Here is a 17,077-nt window from a genome sequence, read left to right as displayed (position 1 = left end):
CCCTTCATTTGACACCGAAGGAAACAAGAACTCAGAAGTTAAGTGACTTCTTTGAAGTTGGTAAATTGGAAACTTCAACAATGTCACAAAAAGCCAAGATCCACTAATAGACCAAATGCCTTTTCGGAAGATAGTTAATCTCATAAATAATTGCTTTCCCATCCCCTCGGAATATTTAGTACTTTGAGTCAACATCCATTCAGAAAAATAGAAACTACTATATTATAGATATTTCAAACAGAATAAAGTTTAACTCAGGGAACTGATTGTAAATGTGTTGGAAGGTCCTGAAAGGACCACTATTGATGGGGGATACTGATAAATACAAAACAAACAAACAAACAAACAAAACTTCGCTTTTTCAAAAAACTTCCTTCCTTTCTTCCTTCAGTTGCTCCAATTAGGCAACCTTGAAAAAGCCAGATGACAATACCAAGAGATCCATAACGAATTATAAAGGTTGATTGCAAAACTTACAGTAAAGCCAGAGATGAGATAGTTGAAAGAAGGACTTCTGATTCCAGCAAAAGTAATGCATGTTCTGTGCTCTCACATTTGGATGTGGCAATGCCAAGCAAATAATATGACTTTGGATAATGGGACTTTCTTTATTCAAGAGCAGCTATCGGGGAGGGGCTTAGCTCTGAGTTTTCAACCATTACCATTATCAGTATCTGGGGGATGAATGCTTTTGTCCTGAAGAAAAGGGATTTGGGTATGCAACACAATGTCCAGTACCATGGTAGACACTTCTACAAGCTGATTAAAAATTGCATTTTTAATCATATTGTTCCAGCTTTCAGCGAGCAAATGTTTTTAACCTCTTGCAAAATCGAACACATTCTTACTGAGGTGATGCTAATGAAAAAACTCACAGGCAGTTATGCCCCTCTCCAGACTTTATCCTTCCTGTCCCTCTTCCTTTGCTCCTTATTTTATGAATGTGGGTGTAAGTCATTGCTCAGAGGCCCCTATGGAAGTGTTACTTACTTCATCTCACTCATTTAAATATTGAGTAAATTTCTTGATTTTCTTTCTGGACACCTTCTTCACCCATCCTAGCCAGGTGGGAGATTTTTCTCTTCACTATCAGTGAAGGCTTCAAGATTTTCTTTGACACCTTATGAATAAATAACTCTTCATGGCCAGAGTCAGCAATATTAGAATGCACAAGTGCTTAGTTGAGCTGGAGAAATGCATAACCTGGTTTTTTTCCCACAGTTCCTCCAAATGAAGAATAAGGGTTTTCCCTATGTTCCTAACACCAAAAGAGAGATTCAATGTTGTCACCAGAGGGCATTGCATACAGGGTCTTCGGGAGGGAAAGGGTTCGTTCATATACTCCATCCCCTCACCTCCTAACTCTTGTGACCAGGATTACTCAAAACATAGCTCTTTTACTGCTGGTTATTTCCTCACCGAGCAATAAATACAAAAATCACCTTAACAATGAAATATAACACCAAGATGTGACAACTTGCTAGCAGCCCTCGCACACTCTCCGCGCCTCCTTGGCCTAGGCGTCCGCTCTGGCCGCGCTCGAGGAGCCCTTCAGTCCGCCGCTGCGCTGTGGGGGCCCGTCTCTGGGGCTGGCCGAGGCTGGAGCCGGCTCCCTCTGCTGGTGGGGAGGTGTGGAGAGAAAGCCGCTGGCGCGAGCCCAGGCTGCGGCGCCGCGCTCACTAGCGGGCGCGGTTCCGGGTGGGTGCGGGTTCGGCGGGCCCCGTACTGGACGCAGCCGGCTTGCTGGGCTTGGTCAGGGGACGAGCTCCCTCTGGGCTCCCTGAGTGCCCAGGCTAGGTGCCGCAAAGTCCCATGGCCAGTACAGTTGAGAGGCGATGCCATTGAGAGGTGAAGCCTGCTGAGCTTCTGGGTCAGGCGGGAACTTGGAGAACTTTTCTGTCTAGCTAAAGGTTTGTAAAGGCACCAATCAGCACTGTGTCTAGCTAATTGCGTGGGGACTTGGATAACTTTTGTGTCTAGCTAAAGGTTTGTAAACGCACCAATTAGCACTGTGTCAAAATGGACCAATCAGCTCTCTGCAAAACAGACCAATCAGCTCTCTGTAAAATGGACCAATCAGCAGGATGTGGGTGGGGTCTGATAAGGCATAAAAGCAGGGCACACGCATCAGCAGGCCCAACCTGCTGGGGTTTGCCTTCTACCTTGTGGAGGTTCTATTCTTTTGCTCTTAGTGATAACACTTGCTGCTGCTCACTCTTTGGGTCTACCGTGCCTTTATGAACTGTAATTCTCACCTTGAAGGTCTGCAGGTTCGCTCCTGAGGCCAGCGAGACCACGAACCCACTGGAAGAAATGAACGACTCTAGACGCCCTGGTTTTAAGAGCTGTAACACTCACCTCCAAGGTCTGTAGCTTCACTCCTAAAATCAGTGAGACCATGAACCCACCAGAAGGAAGAAATTCCGGACACGTCTGAACATCTGAAGGAACAAACTCTGGACACACCATCTTTAAGAACTGTACTACTGCGAGGGTCTGTAGCTTCATTCTTGAAGTCAGCGAGACCAAGAACCCACCCAATTCTGGACACGACATGCCCATCTCAGTGTTGATATATATATTTTTCTTAATCTCTCAGATATGACTGAAGTTTTTTTTTTTCCTTTTTTCTTTTTTTTTTTTTTTTTTTTTAGACGGAGTTTTGCTCTTATTGTCCAGACTGGAGTGCAATGGCACAATCTCGGCTCACTGCAACCTCCGCCTCCTGGGTTCAAGCAATTCTCCTGCCTCAGCCTCCCAAGTAGCTGGAATTACGGGCATGCACCACCACACTCGACTAATTTTGTGTTTTTAGTAGAGACAGGGTTTCACCATGTAGGCCAGGCTAGTCTCAAATTCCTGACCACAGGTGATCCACCCACTTCAGCCTCCCAGTGTGCTAGGATTACAGGTGTGAACCACTGCATCTGGCCTATGACTGAGACCTTCTATGGCCTTGTGTGTTAGGTGTAGCTTCCAGACATCACTGGGGACAAAATTATTCACACTAAAATCAAAGTAGTCTTTGTATTTGAAGGACCCCAAGCTTCCTAGCTTTCTCATTGGAAGTGGAGAAGCTGACTGCCCTGAGTTGATGGGATCTATTTGTCAGGAGCACAACCTCAGCAGCTCTCTTCTATGAAATGATGTATCCAGTTGAAACCTTTCTGCTCAGTTTTGTTGTCTGAGAGCAGCCAATGCTGCCCTATACTTTTGAGCCTCCAAAATAGCTCTGTTAATACTAAGAATCTGAGGGGTCACTACTGTCTGTGACAGCATGGGCTGTTCATCTAGATTTCTTCAGAAAGAATTTGTATGCATCAGTGTCAAAGAGACTTGTGCTGCCTGCTCTGATTTTCCATACTCTGCCCTACTTTACCTTGTCATATTGCTCTCTCTCTTTTTTTTTTTTAACCTCACAACTTAACATATATGTGCAAGTCCTCTCTCCCTGATGCTGATATCTAGTAAGAAACTTGACATATAAGTCCCTGGTAACGTCCTCATTACTGAAAAACCATTCAAGAGCTGTCAGCAACATTGACAGAGGCATTTGAGAATTTGAGAACACAGATAATTCTAATGGCTAACCCTGAAAAAAATGTATTAAATGCCATTGCTTCTCCGTCTGCGACCTGACACCTCTCATGCAGTAGCACGTTCTCACCACAACTCAGTCTTTCTCTCGCATATCTGGCACATTTCCTTCAATGTAGCATATAGTTTCTGTCATCAGTTTCAAAATATTCTTAAGAACTAACCATATAATCATATTTTAGCAGATGAAAAAAACAGGTCACAGAATCAACCAAAGCACAGCTGTCTTTTGAATGAAATACTCAAAAATCTTAAGAAATTTTGAGTTTTTCAAAGCAGAGTTGAAGACCAATTTCTAGTCTGTGACTTCATAAGAGTTTTTTGGATACTCCCAGGTTAGCTTACAAATGCTTTGTGAAACATTTGTATCATAAACAGTGCATTCCTCTGGCTTCCACAGCAGTACACGAATTCAGAGTCATTTCCTTACCTTTCTTAGGACATTCAGATTATATACAAAGGACCGTTGTTCAATTCAGAACCCTGAATTTGAGAGTTTGGCTGTCACAGTGAAAAATGTGTCCTGGTTAGTATATTCTGAAGCAAAACGCCAGTAAGTGCTGCATCTTAGTTTATGGATTTTAGCTGCTGTTTTTATAAATAGCCAGATATGACTGTCCACCCAAAGGCAGCTATTATTTTTGCCTCTTTCCAACTCTGAAGCACAACACAGATGTTTTTAAATTACTCCAAAATACAAATTTCTGCATAAGCCAATTACTGATCTACATGGTTTTTAACAAAGTATGTCATAGGAAAAGTTTAGGTAGTTTGCGTTGAGCAGCTCATAAAATTTTACTCCTAAATGCGCACGAATACACACAAACACACACTAAATGAGGCTTCTTTTAAAAACTTATATCGATGGTTTCAAGTCGCATAAACTTTCTTTCTTCCCCTCCACTTTCCATCAATTTTCCAGCCACTATAATCTCTCACTCTCTTTTTTATGTAGAGCAATATAGCTTAATCTCAAGTTTACAATATTTTCTGTCTACCATTTTCTGGAGCTCAGCCTCCCAGCCTCCAAGGAAACGTATTAAAGTATTATGAAATACTTATTATTTCTTCACCTGTTATTAAAGGAGACTTATTAAAGTATTCAGCCAACATATGTAATCTAACTCTGAGGGGTGGAGTAAGCTGGATTATTTTACTGGTAATGAGATAAAAATAACATTTTGTTATACTATATCAAAAGGAAACAGCAAAAGACATTGTATAAACAGATATTTTCTGGCACAGAGAAAATATCCTTTAGGAATAAAATTAAGTTTTAAAAACAAACTTTAAGAAATTGCAGACTTCAAAGATGAAAAACCTTAAATAGGTATATGTAGTAAGAGCTAAGATTAGAGAAGTCTGGAACAGTTATTTATATGTGAGTAAAAAAGAGACAAGAAGAAGAAGCAACAGCAGAAGCAATTCAACACAAAAACTACTCTCATAACCACCTTCAGATCAGCATTTTATAGGTTATTATGCACAGTTACATCTTTAATAACTGTACAGTAACATAAACATAGTTCTCATTTCATGGGTAAGGATTTTCAACTTACTCTTATTGTAGTTTTACAGAGACACATATATTTTTATGGACCTGTGCATAGACTAAATGGATTTCACCTGACTATTGTAGTCATGATGTGGGATCTAAAACAGAAAAGCAGGTCAGCAGCATGCTGTGTGAACTGATTCCTGAGTATGGTTTATTTATATGCATGCGTACACCACCGGTTATACAAACAAAAATGGCAATGCTTTTTACTCTCAGAACTACAATTCCCCCCATCATTCTTTCCCCCTCCATCCTATTAGCTTATTTGAAATAATTTGATAAATAATTCAAACATAACTTGTTATCTGGTCTCTATGAGCTCAGCAGTTCTATAAGCAGAAAATTTTAAGAATTAAAAAAGGCTACTAGAAATATATATGTCAAGATATATATAAAATATATATATGCATATATCAAGAAATAATAACCTAAACAGCCAACAAAAAGCTAGTAACTTTAGAAACTGTAGTAAATAGTATTATTCAGTTATAAGCCAATTGGCTACTGCAATAGATTTTATACATTAATTAATATTAAATTTAAGAGATCTCTGATTTTACTGTTTTGACATATCCTAACTCTAATTATCTTTAACTTAAAAATAACACAAAGAAATGAAAACATGGGATAAACTTTCAAAGTGTCAGAAATAAGAAGAAATAAAGGGAATAGTGACCATGACCTTGCCTTAGTTTGAGCTATTAGGATTAATTTTAAGTGAGTGTGCAGTTAGATTGGACAATCAGGAAGGTTTTGCCCAACTCAGTGAAACTAATTTACCTTTTTACGAGGCAGCAATAAATTGTTTTCTTTTTACAATGCTTTCCACCGAAAGTGATTTTTAAAAATATGAATAGTTTACAGTTTTATTTTTGCTCTAAATACGAAGGCAGTATAGTACATATGATTCGTTATGATAACCACAGTAACTTGAAAATTTGATACCTCGATTTATTTCATGTCTCTTTTCTTCTCAGTTTACATTTCTTTTGAATGCAGCTCTAGTTTGATAAATAACTGTGTTGTTTAACACTACTTTTAGTACTTTATCTCATTGCCTAATTTATCATTTCTGTCTTTCATTGCAAAACTTGAAAAGTTGTTCCTGATATCACATAACAAAGGCTCATAACCAAGAAATGGAACACACACACACACGCACATATGTATGTAAACTGCATATTATATAGCCAAATATTTAATGTAACTAAGAAACTAGTTACCTTAAAGATTATGTCCATGTATGAGGAATTTGGATCACATCCATGAGAATACATTGGATGTATGCTTTTTACTTATGTATTACTTATATATTAAGGAAACTAGCTATGTTGGTTTGTCCTTGATTGAATCCTGACAGCTTGCAAGCTATGTGTATTCTACCATCACAGATATTGTTCTAAAACACAAAGGAACCATGTGCTTTGTTTATGTCCCAAATCTCAAGGGATAGAAATCCAAACTTTGCAGTGTATCCACAAAAGAGGGAATATCTGCTGTTTTCATGATACCGACATCAATTTTCACTTGCCTGGTAATAACGCCTTGATTTTTCTGCTGTTATTTGCCCATTCTGCAATGTAGCCTGTCTTGTTGGGACTCAAGTCCTATGAGATAGAAAACCAAATTTTGTGGGGTAATTACAAAGGAGGGAATCTGTACTCTTCATTGGGCCAACATTAATCCTCACTTCCCTGGTAATCATGCCTTGATTTTCCTTTCGTGATTATTCCTTCTACAAAGCTTGTAGCTTCCTTGGGGTAGGGAACTAGCTTGGCTGTGTCACTAATACTAGTCAAATCATGCTTTACCTTCCGGGAATTTAAATTTTGAGGAAAATAACAGAAGAATGGAAAACTATTGGAGCTGTTGAATCCACGCTCCTACCCTCTATCTCTGGTGAAATCTTTTCACCTTTTGTAATTTGTATTTTTTTTTTTTAACTGACAGATGGATGTGCTACTATAGGTTAATTCGGAGGGCTCTATTCACTGAGATTCTCCCTCATCCGTCTCCCCTTAAGCCCCTTTTTGAAATATTTTATTCTATTTTAGACACAGAGGTACATGTGCATGTTTGTTACATGGGTATGTTACATAATGTTGGGGATTGGGGCTTCCAGTGTACTCATTACCCAAATAATGAACATTATACCTGACAGATAATTTTCTCACAGCCCTTCCACCTTTCCTGCTTTTGCAGTTTCCAGTGTCTACTATTTTCATCTTTATGTCTACATGTACCTATTGTTTAGTTCCCACTTATAAGTGAGAAGATGTGGTATTTGATTTTCTGTTTCTGAGTTAGTTACTTGAATAATGGCCTCCAGCTCCATCCATGTTGCTGCAAAAGACAAGTTTTCATTTTTTTTAATGGCTTCATGGTATTCCATGGTGTATATATACCCCATTTTCTTTATCCAGTCAATTGTTAATGGACAATTAGGTTGGTTCCATGATTTTGCCATTGTAAATAGTGCTGTGATAAACATACGAATGTAGATGTCTTTTTGATATAGCAATAACTTTTACTTTGTGTAGATGCCCAGTAGTGGGATTGCTGGGTAAAATGGTAGTTCTCTTTTGAGTTCTTTGAGAAATCTCCATGATGTTTAGTAATTTATATTCCCATAAATGATGTCTAAATGTTCTCTTTTCCCCATATCAACACTAACACCTGTCATTAAAATGACCATACTTCCCAAAGCAATATACATATTCAGTGTAATATCTATCAAACTGTTCATGTAATTTTTCATAAAAGTAGAAAAAAAAATCTTAAAATGCATATAAAACTTAAAAAAAAAAAAAAGCCTGAACAGCCAAAGGCATTTTAAACAAAAGGTAAAAAATTGGAAGACATCACATTGCTGGACTTCAAATTTTACTACAAGCCTGTAGTAACTAAAGCAGCATGGTACAGGTATAAAAATAGACACACTGATCAGTAGAATAGAATGGGGAACCCAGAAATAAGGCCACAGACCTATAACCAACTGATCTTTGGCACAGCAGAAATGAACAATGGGAAAAGGACACCCTAGTCAATAAATGATGCTTGGAAACTTGTCTAGCCATATGCAGAAGAATAAAACTGGATCTCTGCCTCTCACCATATACAAAATTTAGCTCAAGATGGAATAAAAACTTAAACTGAAGAGCCAAAACTATAAAAATCCTAGAAGAAAATGTGGGATAAACTCTTCGGCACATTGGACTAGGCAAAAATTTACAATAAAGACTCCAAAAGCAAATGCAACAAAAATAAAAATAGACCGATGGGAATTAATTAAACTAAAAGGCTTCTCCACAGCAAAATAAATAATCTACAGGATATGTAGGCAACATGCAGAATGGGAGAAAGTTTTTGCAAATAATGCCTCCAACAAAGGACTAATCCGGAATCTACAAGGAACTCAAACAATTCAACAAGGAAAAAAAATCCCATTAAAAAGTGGGCAAAGGACACAAACAGACATTTCTCAAAGACAACATACAAGTGGCCAACAAACACATGAAAAAAATGTTTAACATGGCTAATCATCAGAGAAATGTAAATTAAAACCACAATGAGATATCATCTTATACCAGTCAGAATGGCTATTACTGAAAAGTCAAAAAACCTCGTTTGTAATTTTTTTTAATCTCCAGTTAAATCCTTTCACCTTTTCAAAATTCTTTCTGCGTATTAGGTCCTCAGGTTTTACTTTGATTCTAAGAGATAGAGGGAATGATTCCAATTAGTTTTGTTGTTGTTTTTCTTTCAGTAAGAGTCAGTTGCTGTTGATGGTAATCAAAGTCCCCTTATTAATCCAAGTTTCACGATAGAAATTCTGCTTATGTCTCATGCTCTATTCCTGACCACTTACAGTAAACTCTGGAGGGTCTTACTCATCCTAGCATTTTCATTGGCTAATTGTTTTGCTTGAGATGTCTTTCCTGGCTTCCTTTCTCTTTATGTGCCTGACTACTACTTATTTTTTTCTCTCAAGGTTGTTTCCCTTGGAACTCCTTACCTTTACCTCATCCTCATGTTAGAATAGATGACTCTTCCCAGCCAGGCACGGTGGCTCACGCCTGCAATCCTAGCACTTTGGGAGGCTGAGGTGGGTGGATCACAATGTCAGGAGTTCAAGATCAGCCTGGCCAACATGGTGTGCAATCCCAACTCTACTAAAAATACAAAAATTGGCCAGGAATGGTGGTGGGCACCTGTAATCCCACCTACTAAGGAGGCTGAGGCAGGAGAATCACTTGAACCCGGGAGGCAGAGATTGCAGTGAGCTGAGATTGCACCATTGCACTCCAGCCTGGGCAACAGAGCAAGACTCCATCTTAAAAAAAAAAAAAGAAAAGAAAAAAAGAATAGATGGATCTTCCCTATTCCAATTGCAAGCAATCTGTGTATGCCTTAATTATAGAAATGATACAACAAATAATTGCTTACTTCCTTATTAGTCTCTTCCGACTAGAAGTAGCTGTTTCATGGAAAGTTCTGTGCCTAAATCTTTGTGCCTTCAGGGCCTACCATATAATCTGCTTATGGCAAATATAATAAAATGTGTGATGAATAATTCATGCATAGGTGAGTTCTTGCTAATTTTAAAAAACACAGGCCAGGTGCGGTGGCTCATGCCTGCAATCCCAGGACTTTGGGAGGCTGAGGTTGGTGGATCACCTGAGCTCAGGTGTTGGAGAACAGCCAGGACAGCACGGCAAAACACTGTCTCTACCAAAAACACAAAAATTGTCCATCCATGATGGAGCCCGTTTGTAGTCCCAGCTACTCAGGAGACTGAGGCAGGAGAATTGCTAGAGCCCTGGTGGCAGAGGTTGCAGTGAGCCAGTATCGCACCATTGCACCCCAGCCTCAGTGACAGAGCGAGACCCTCTCTCCAAAAAATTAAGAAAAAAAAAAACACACAGGAAATTTTGAATATTATAACTACTATATATTAGAAAGCTGTGATATGCCTTTCCTCTAATTTTGGTGTTGTCCTTCATATGCCAACAAAAGTTTAACACTGAATTGCCACAATAAATGAAGGCACATTATGCTGAGAGCCCATATTTGACAACAGTATGTAAAGTCTGGATATTTGTCATAGTTGGAGGGATCATATCATGTATTGTCCAAACTGCAACAGTTTTGAAGGAGAGAGAAGGTCTTACTGTGCCAAGGTAATTGAAATAAACTGGGCTTGTTCTGGCTGAACTAGGTCATACCATCATCTTAGTTATGATTAACTGAGTAGACAGTGAGAAACCAAGGAAGGACACTGCTTCTGTTACCTTCTTTTTATGGTTACAGTATGACTAGAGCAGATCTGACTATGAAATAGATATTTACAAGGTAATTTCTTTAAATGTAATTTTTGTTTTATTTTTAAGTTCAATATATATCTGGAATATTTAAAAGACAGAAATCAAGCCCTTTCCTTTCTCCCTCTATCATTTCTTTAGGGCCAGCCTCCTGATGAAAGTTATATTAACAGTGTTTCTTAAGGAGTCTTTTGTTTGTCTCAAAGGCATTAAGAATAGTAATTTGTAGTATTTCTATGTTTAGCTCACTTTCCTTCTATAGGTACACAAAAAACTGTTGGATTTTGGACAGGCATCTTTTCATTTAAGTTGGCTTGCAGCCTCATTTCTAGTGGGCTGAGTAAATATCTGTCTTGAAATTCTGCATTGTTCAATCCTTTGTTAATGTGCAGCTAAGAGCTTCTTGAGAGCATAAAGCCATGAACTCATACAACCAGGAGCTTAGGTAAAAATGCTTTAAACATCCCTTGCCCTCCTGTCTCTGCAATCTTTTTCAACTTTCTACATTCCTCTCTCAGTTTTGAATGAAGTCTGTGAAAAAAATAGACATTTGACATTGACTTTACCCTCTGTCCAAATTCAGTGTTTGAAGAAACATGTCTGAGAGTATTCTGATGAACTTTCCCTTGACATTTAAAATCTGCTAGAAACTACACTATTCCCAAAAGGAGCTCTGCCATTAGGGTTGAAATCTAATTTAACTGTCACAAAATGTAGAATAAATTTGGAGATTAAAAAAAATAGAGATTTTTTTACTCTCTGGTTAGCAATAATATTGTTTCCAAATAGCAGTCCTCTCTTCTCAGGGATATGCAATAGGGCCCTGGAAGAGATCCATGTCATCCTCGAAGGCAATAAATGTAACTAGTCCAATCTTATTGGAAGGTAACTCAGATTGCTATGAGGTTGGCTTACAGAACAGGTTTATGTGTCTTTAGAGGGTCAATGAAAGAGAAAAACAAGAGTATGAACCCTAGTAAAAGTCAGGTCTCCATTCTTCCACGGATAGTAGAGAGGCAGTAAACCTTCATGTATGTCCCTGGTAAAGGGGAAACTTGATTTTCATCATCATCTATGTGGCATGTGACCCCTAGATACTAGAAGCAAAAAAGACAGAACAATCAGGGGTCAGAGTCAATAACAGTGGGAAGAAAATATTGGTGGCTCTGCTTAGGAAGGCCTGAGAGTATATCTATAGCCTGAAGACTTGGCACATGTCATGCAGGCTTGGGAAACCTGAGAGACAAGAAATCAAGGTAATTAACCCCCAACATTTCACATATGAGTAATTCTTTGAGTCAAGTAATAATGCTGCCATGCCTTTTCTCAATGAGTAAGTTTCAAATAATAAGACTTCCCAATAATTCTGTGACTATATCCTTTTTTTTTAAATACAGATGTCATATATTCATCTTGTTAATTAACTTTTTGTAATTTCTTGCCATGATGCCAGGTTAAGAAACAATATGTGAAATATATTTGGAAGTTATATATGCTATTACGTTTGCTTTGTCTAATAAAATGTTTTCCATATAGTGGAAATTTTCTAAGTATTTTAAATTTCTGTGAAATTCTAATTTATTAAAATTTTCAGCATGTTTCCTCTGGTCAGAATAGAAGGCATTAGGAAGAAAGAACTATTTGTTTTAACCACCTGTCTCTTCTACAATGAATAATTAATATACATGTGAATATATCAGAAGCTCTCTGTGTTGATAAACTGAACATAATTGAATGGAGTGGAATTAGAAGTTAGAACAATAGCTCAGCTTAACAATGTTTATCCATATATTTAAACTGTGTGCAATCTTCTAGGCTCTTTGATAAGTGCTAGAGAGTCAAATGTAAGAATTTCTACTCCCAGAAAGCTATTTTTTCACTATCCAGCGGGTAAGGTAGACATAAGAAAAAACAAATACTACTACTTTACCACATACAATAAAAAAAACTCTATGTAAGAAATAAAGGTTGTATATAGGAAATTTGTGTTAGGGAAAGATGAGGTTAGAAAAAGTTTCATAGAGTAAGTATACATTATGAATAAAGAATACTAATTACACAGTTAAAAACAGGGTGAGGGTATTTTGGATGGAATAAAAAAAATATGAAGAAACAAATAAGCAAAATAGCAATGTGTGTTCCTGGAAGTACAAATAAAGCATTGCTTTAATTATAATGGGCCTAGAATTTATCCTCAAGAGGGAAAAAGCACCAGATTCTGGAGGGTCTTTTATGCTATGATAAGGTACTTACTTGTCTTGGGGCCTTTTACAGTGAAAAGCTATCAGACTGTGGACCCCTTGAAGGCAGGCAGGCTCTCTTTGTTTTTATTTATTTTTTTAAGTCTCTTGAGCCCAGTTCAGGTTGTGGCACATAGATGAGCTACAGATCTTTTTTTACTTTTGTTATTTGTTTTTAGTGGTTGAAGAAATGGATCACTAAAACAAATGTTTTTATTGGAGTGATACCATTAGGTGTATATCTGAAATCATTCCATTTGATAGTAAAATATAAGATCTTGTAGGAAGTTTAAACCTGAAACAGGCAAAACAAATAAAAAACTAATAAAATATTCTTTGGGAGATATAAGATTGCCAATTAAGGCAGTGCCAGTGAGGTGGACAAAGGAAGATGGGTTTGTGACATATGAGAAAAATAAAGACATCCTATTTGGTACTTTGTCAGAAATGGTGTCACAGAGAGAAAGAGAAATAGAGAAGAACTCAAATTTTCTGACCTAAGTAACTGAATTGTTCAAAAAGTCGACACCTAATGTAGGAACTGCAAAGAATAAAAGGGGCTATGCAGAAAGAAAAGTTCGACTTAGATCATGGTTTAAATTGAGTAGTACTTATTCTATATCTGGACTCAAAATCATGTTTATTTGGTCAGTCTGAATGGAAATCAGAAATTGGAATTTATCCTTTTAGCTCCTGAAAACCCGCATTTCTGTTCAAATGTACCAATATGCAAGGGGTAACATGGCTACTTTGAACCTCAATTATAATTTATAACTTAACTTAGTAGCTTCATGAATATGGGACTGAACAGCTATCTAAAGAGATCAGCTGGGTTTTCTGAAAATTGTCAGACACTTCACTGGATCAAGGAATGTGGAATCTTAACTTTTATGAATACAATTAATTAAACGACCTCTCCACAAATGTGCTAGAAATAATTAGGCATCAACTAATTTCTTGCACTGATATCTGATTTGTTCATTTACTTTTCCATTTAATGCAGTTACTTTAGGAGTTCAACTTTATTGTGCTCCTTAGACAGTTTCTCCTTGTGTTATATCCATATGGTTTGAACTACTTTGTAATTTCAGCAAAGGTACAAACCTATAAACAACTTTAGAGTTCTTCTGTCAAGAGTGTGAAAGCATTGTGAAAATTCAAGGAGTGGATGAGGAAAGGACACAAAAGATTCAATGAAAGGATTAGAAGATAAAGTCTAGGAAAAAAAGTGTTAAGTACTTTGAATAGACAGGAATAACTTCAAGTAACTTAGAAATGCATTGCTGGGGAATCAGAAGTGTTATTTCAGACAATATCAAAAAGAGAGCCTGCCACAAAAGCTCTGGCAGTTATTTTCTTTACTTGTATAAGGATTTGCTTGGATTCTGTTTTGTACCAACATTATAATACCACATTAGAAACATTAGTCATACTTTATGGAGGCATTTATGGATAAAATATAGAGATATTATTCTAATTTATGTAGACATTTATAGCTAAAAACAAAAAAATGCTCAGTTACTGAAGAAGCCCAGCGCAGAGCTGCATAACTTAAATTTGCATTATAATTTTCAATAAACATGAATTTTTGCATAGGAATAGACTTTGAATCAGTAGCAATTATATTTTATTTTTGCATATTTGTCTGAGAAATAGCATAATAAACTTAGATCTTAAAATTTCTATGAATAACAACTCAAACTTGTATGTTATAGAGGAATAGTAATAATAATATCAATGACAACAAAAAAAGAATTTGAGATCTAGCAATAAACTTACTACAATGAGCTTGCTGCATTTAAGAGAAATACTTTCGAGATTCAGGGAGTCCCATTGTATTTGAAAAAAAACATGATACCATTGTCCTTCTTACCATCTGCAGATTTGTGTATAGGGTTGTTAATAGAATGTATGGTCATATATCTAGTTATACAGGAAATAAAACTTCTCTTAGATTTGTTATTGTTATTGATATATCTTTTTCTCTAATCATTTTCCTACAGCAATAGGAATTTTGTCTGTTTTTTGTTGGCATTTCAGGAACATTTGTGTATCAGGTGGACATTAAGGATATTTTTCCTTTAAAAATGCTCATATAGGCCGGGCACAATGGCTCACGCCTGTAATTCCAGCACTTTGGGAGGCCGAGGCGGGTGGATCACCTGAGGTCGGGAGTTCGAGACCAGCCTGATCAACATGGAGAAACCCCGTCTCTACTAAAAAATACAAAATTAGCTGGGTGTGGTGGCATGTGCCTATAATCCCAGCTACTAGGGAGGCTGAGGCAGGAGAATCACCTGAACCTGGGAGGTGGAAGTTGTGGTGAGCTGAGATTGTGCCATTGTATTCCAGCCTGGGCAACAAGAGTGAAACTCCGTCTCAAAAAAAAAAAAAAAAAGCTAATATGCACAATATTTTGCTTAAGATTTAAGAGTGGTCGTAGAATCTCCTCAAGTGTAATTGTACAGTCAGAGTCAAGAATTTTTGAGTAACAATTCTTTCTTTGTGTATTAGAACCTCTTTCATTAGCTTGTTCCTCTCTTTTCAGTTTTCAGACATGTCATCTAGAATAGTCCTGTTAGGGGTGTGCTCACTGAAGTGGATTTGGGATGTTATATGTTTGTTCATGATGTTTTAGCTCATAACATTTTGTAGAATCCTCTGAGATCAGTTTTAAAGATGATAAAAGTTAAAACGTCTTCCACCATTCTTCTTAGAAAGCCCTCCAGGCCAAATAAAATTTAAGAAAACAAAACCAAGATAAATCACTGTAACAAATATGTTCTGGAAAATTCTTTGGAACATCTTACCATCAAGAGCTTTAATATCCAAAACAGACCATTGATTTGTCCATTCGGCCCAATAGAGAAATAATAGATAAAGTCCCGAAGACCAGAAGTAGCCTGGCACAATCAGGGAACAGAAAGAATAACTAGCATGGCTTAAACATAAGAGACAAATCCAGTAGTGTTTTGAGAACATATTACAAAAATAGGCGGAGCCAGATCATGTGGGGCTTTATAAATCAGCATAAGAAGTCTGCAATCTGAGAAGACACTGGAAGGTTTTAAGCCAAGAGATACAGTGGAATAGGAAACTAAACATTTTGAAAATATCACTCTGGCTTCTGATGGTGAAGGATAGCAGAAAGGCAAATAATGAAGAAGAGAGACAAGTTAAGAGCCTGGTCTTATTTTGGTTAAGGGAGATATGATGACAGCATACTCCAAGCTGTGATGAGGTTATTAGAAATGAAGAGGATGGATATAATTGAAATTTGATCACTGGTACAGTTTGAACAAATATCACCAATGAATTAAAAATTGGGACCAAGGGAAAAATCCTTTGTTGATGACTTAAGCAGTTGCCTATATCCATGTCATTTTAAAGATAGGAATAGCTTGCATAATAGTAGAAGGAATTTACATACCTATGACACATTCAAGTTGAGATGTCTAGTAGGCGGTTGAAAATATTCGTATCATTTCTTCAGAGAGCAGGAATAAAGCCATTGATCAGGAACAATTATATTGTTGATATTAAAAGTCACAAAACCTTTTATAGAAGATGTAAATATTAAAAATATAACACATGCCTTTTTTTACAATTTTCCTTCTCATTTCATATTGTACTAATTTTCTATACTAATAAATACAGATATACAATATATTTTTAAATGACTGCTTAATACATAGCCACGTAAATGTGCAAAATGGACCATTGCTAATCACTTCTTTTAAAGAAATACAGAGATAATACGTTTTTAAACTATTAAAAGCAAAAATATTGAAAATAAATAATTTTAATTTCTTTCAGACTGACAGATAAAGTTGTGTGCATTTATCATGTACAACATGATGTTGTGAAGTATCCTTGTTGAATAGTTATCATTTTTGTGGTGAGAACACTTATTCATACACTTCTAAGCATTTTTCAATATTATAATATATTGTCATTATCTATAGTTACCATGCTGTACAATAGATCTCTTGAACTTATTCTTCCTATCTAGCTATAGTTTTGTGTCATTTGACCAACAACTCCTTATCCTCATCCCTTGAAGTACCTTAGCCTCTTGTAACCACCATTTTACTCTCTACTTCTATGAGATAAATTTTTTTAGATTCCACATATGACTGACATCATGTGTTATTTGTCTTTCTGTGCCTGTCTTGTTTCACTTAACATAGTGCCTTCCAGGTTCATCCATGTTGTCAAAAATGAAAGGATTTTCTTTAGTATAGCTGAATGGTATTCCGTTGTGTATGGAATATGGATAGAATATTTTCTTTATCCATTCATTTGTTTAAGGACCCTTAGTTTGATTCCATATACTGTCTGTTGTGAATATTGCTGCAACA

At 36.8% G+C, this 17,077-nt stretch overlaps 1 long non-coding RNA gene across 1 annotated transcript in view; it reads right to left on the bottom strand.

Moving 5' to 3' along the window:
* Positions 1 to 2,844: 2,844 nt before the first annotated feature.
* LOC103884635 overlaps positions 2,845 to 17,077 on the bottom strand; it is a 46,113-nt gene continuing 31,880 nt past the window's right edge. Inside the window, exons 3-4 of the long non-coding RNA XR_001902879.3 lie at positions 16,147 to 16,271; positions 2,845 to 6,762 (exon numbers count right to left, since the gene is read on the bottom strand). This is a non-coding gene — a long non-coding RNA (uncharacterized LOC103884635). The remainder of the gene's footprint in view (positions 6,763 to 16,146; positions 16,272 to 17,077) is intronic.

Source organism: Papio anubis, chromosome 3 (assembly GCF_008728515.1).
Source record: "Papio anubis isolate 15944 chromosome 3, Panubis1.0, whole genome shotgun sequence".
Classification (NCBI taxonomy): Eukaryota; Metazoa; Chordata; class Mammalia; order Primates; family Cercopithecidae; genus Papio; species Papio anubis.
The sequence above is the reverse complement of the archived record's forward strand: the minus strand, read 5'-3'. Positions and strand labels throughout refer to the sequence as shown.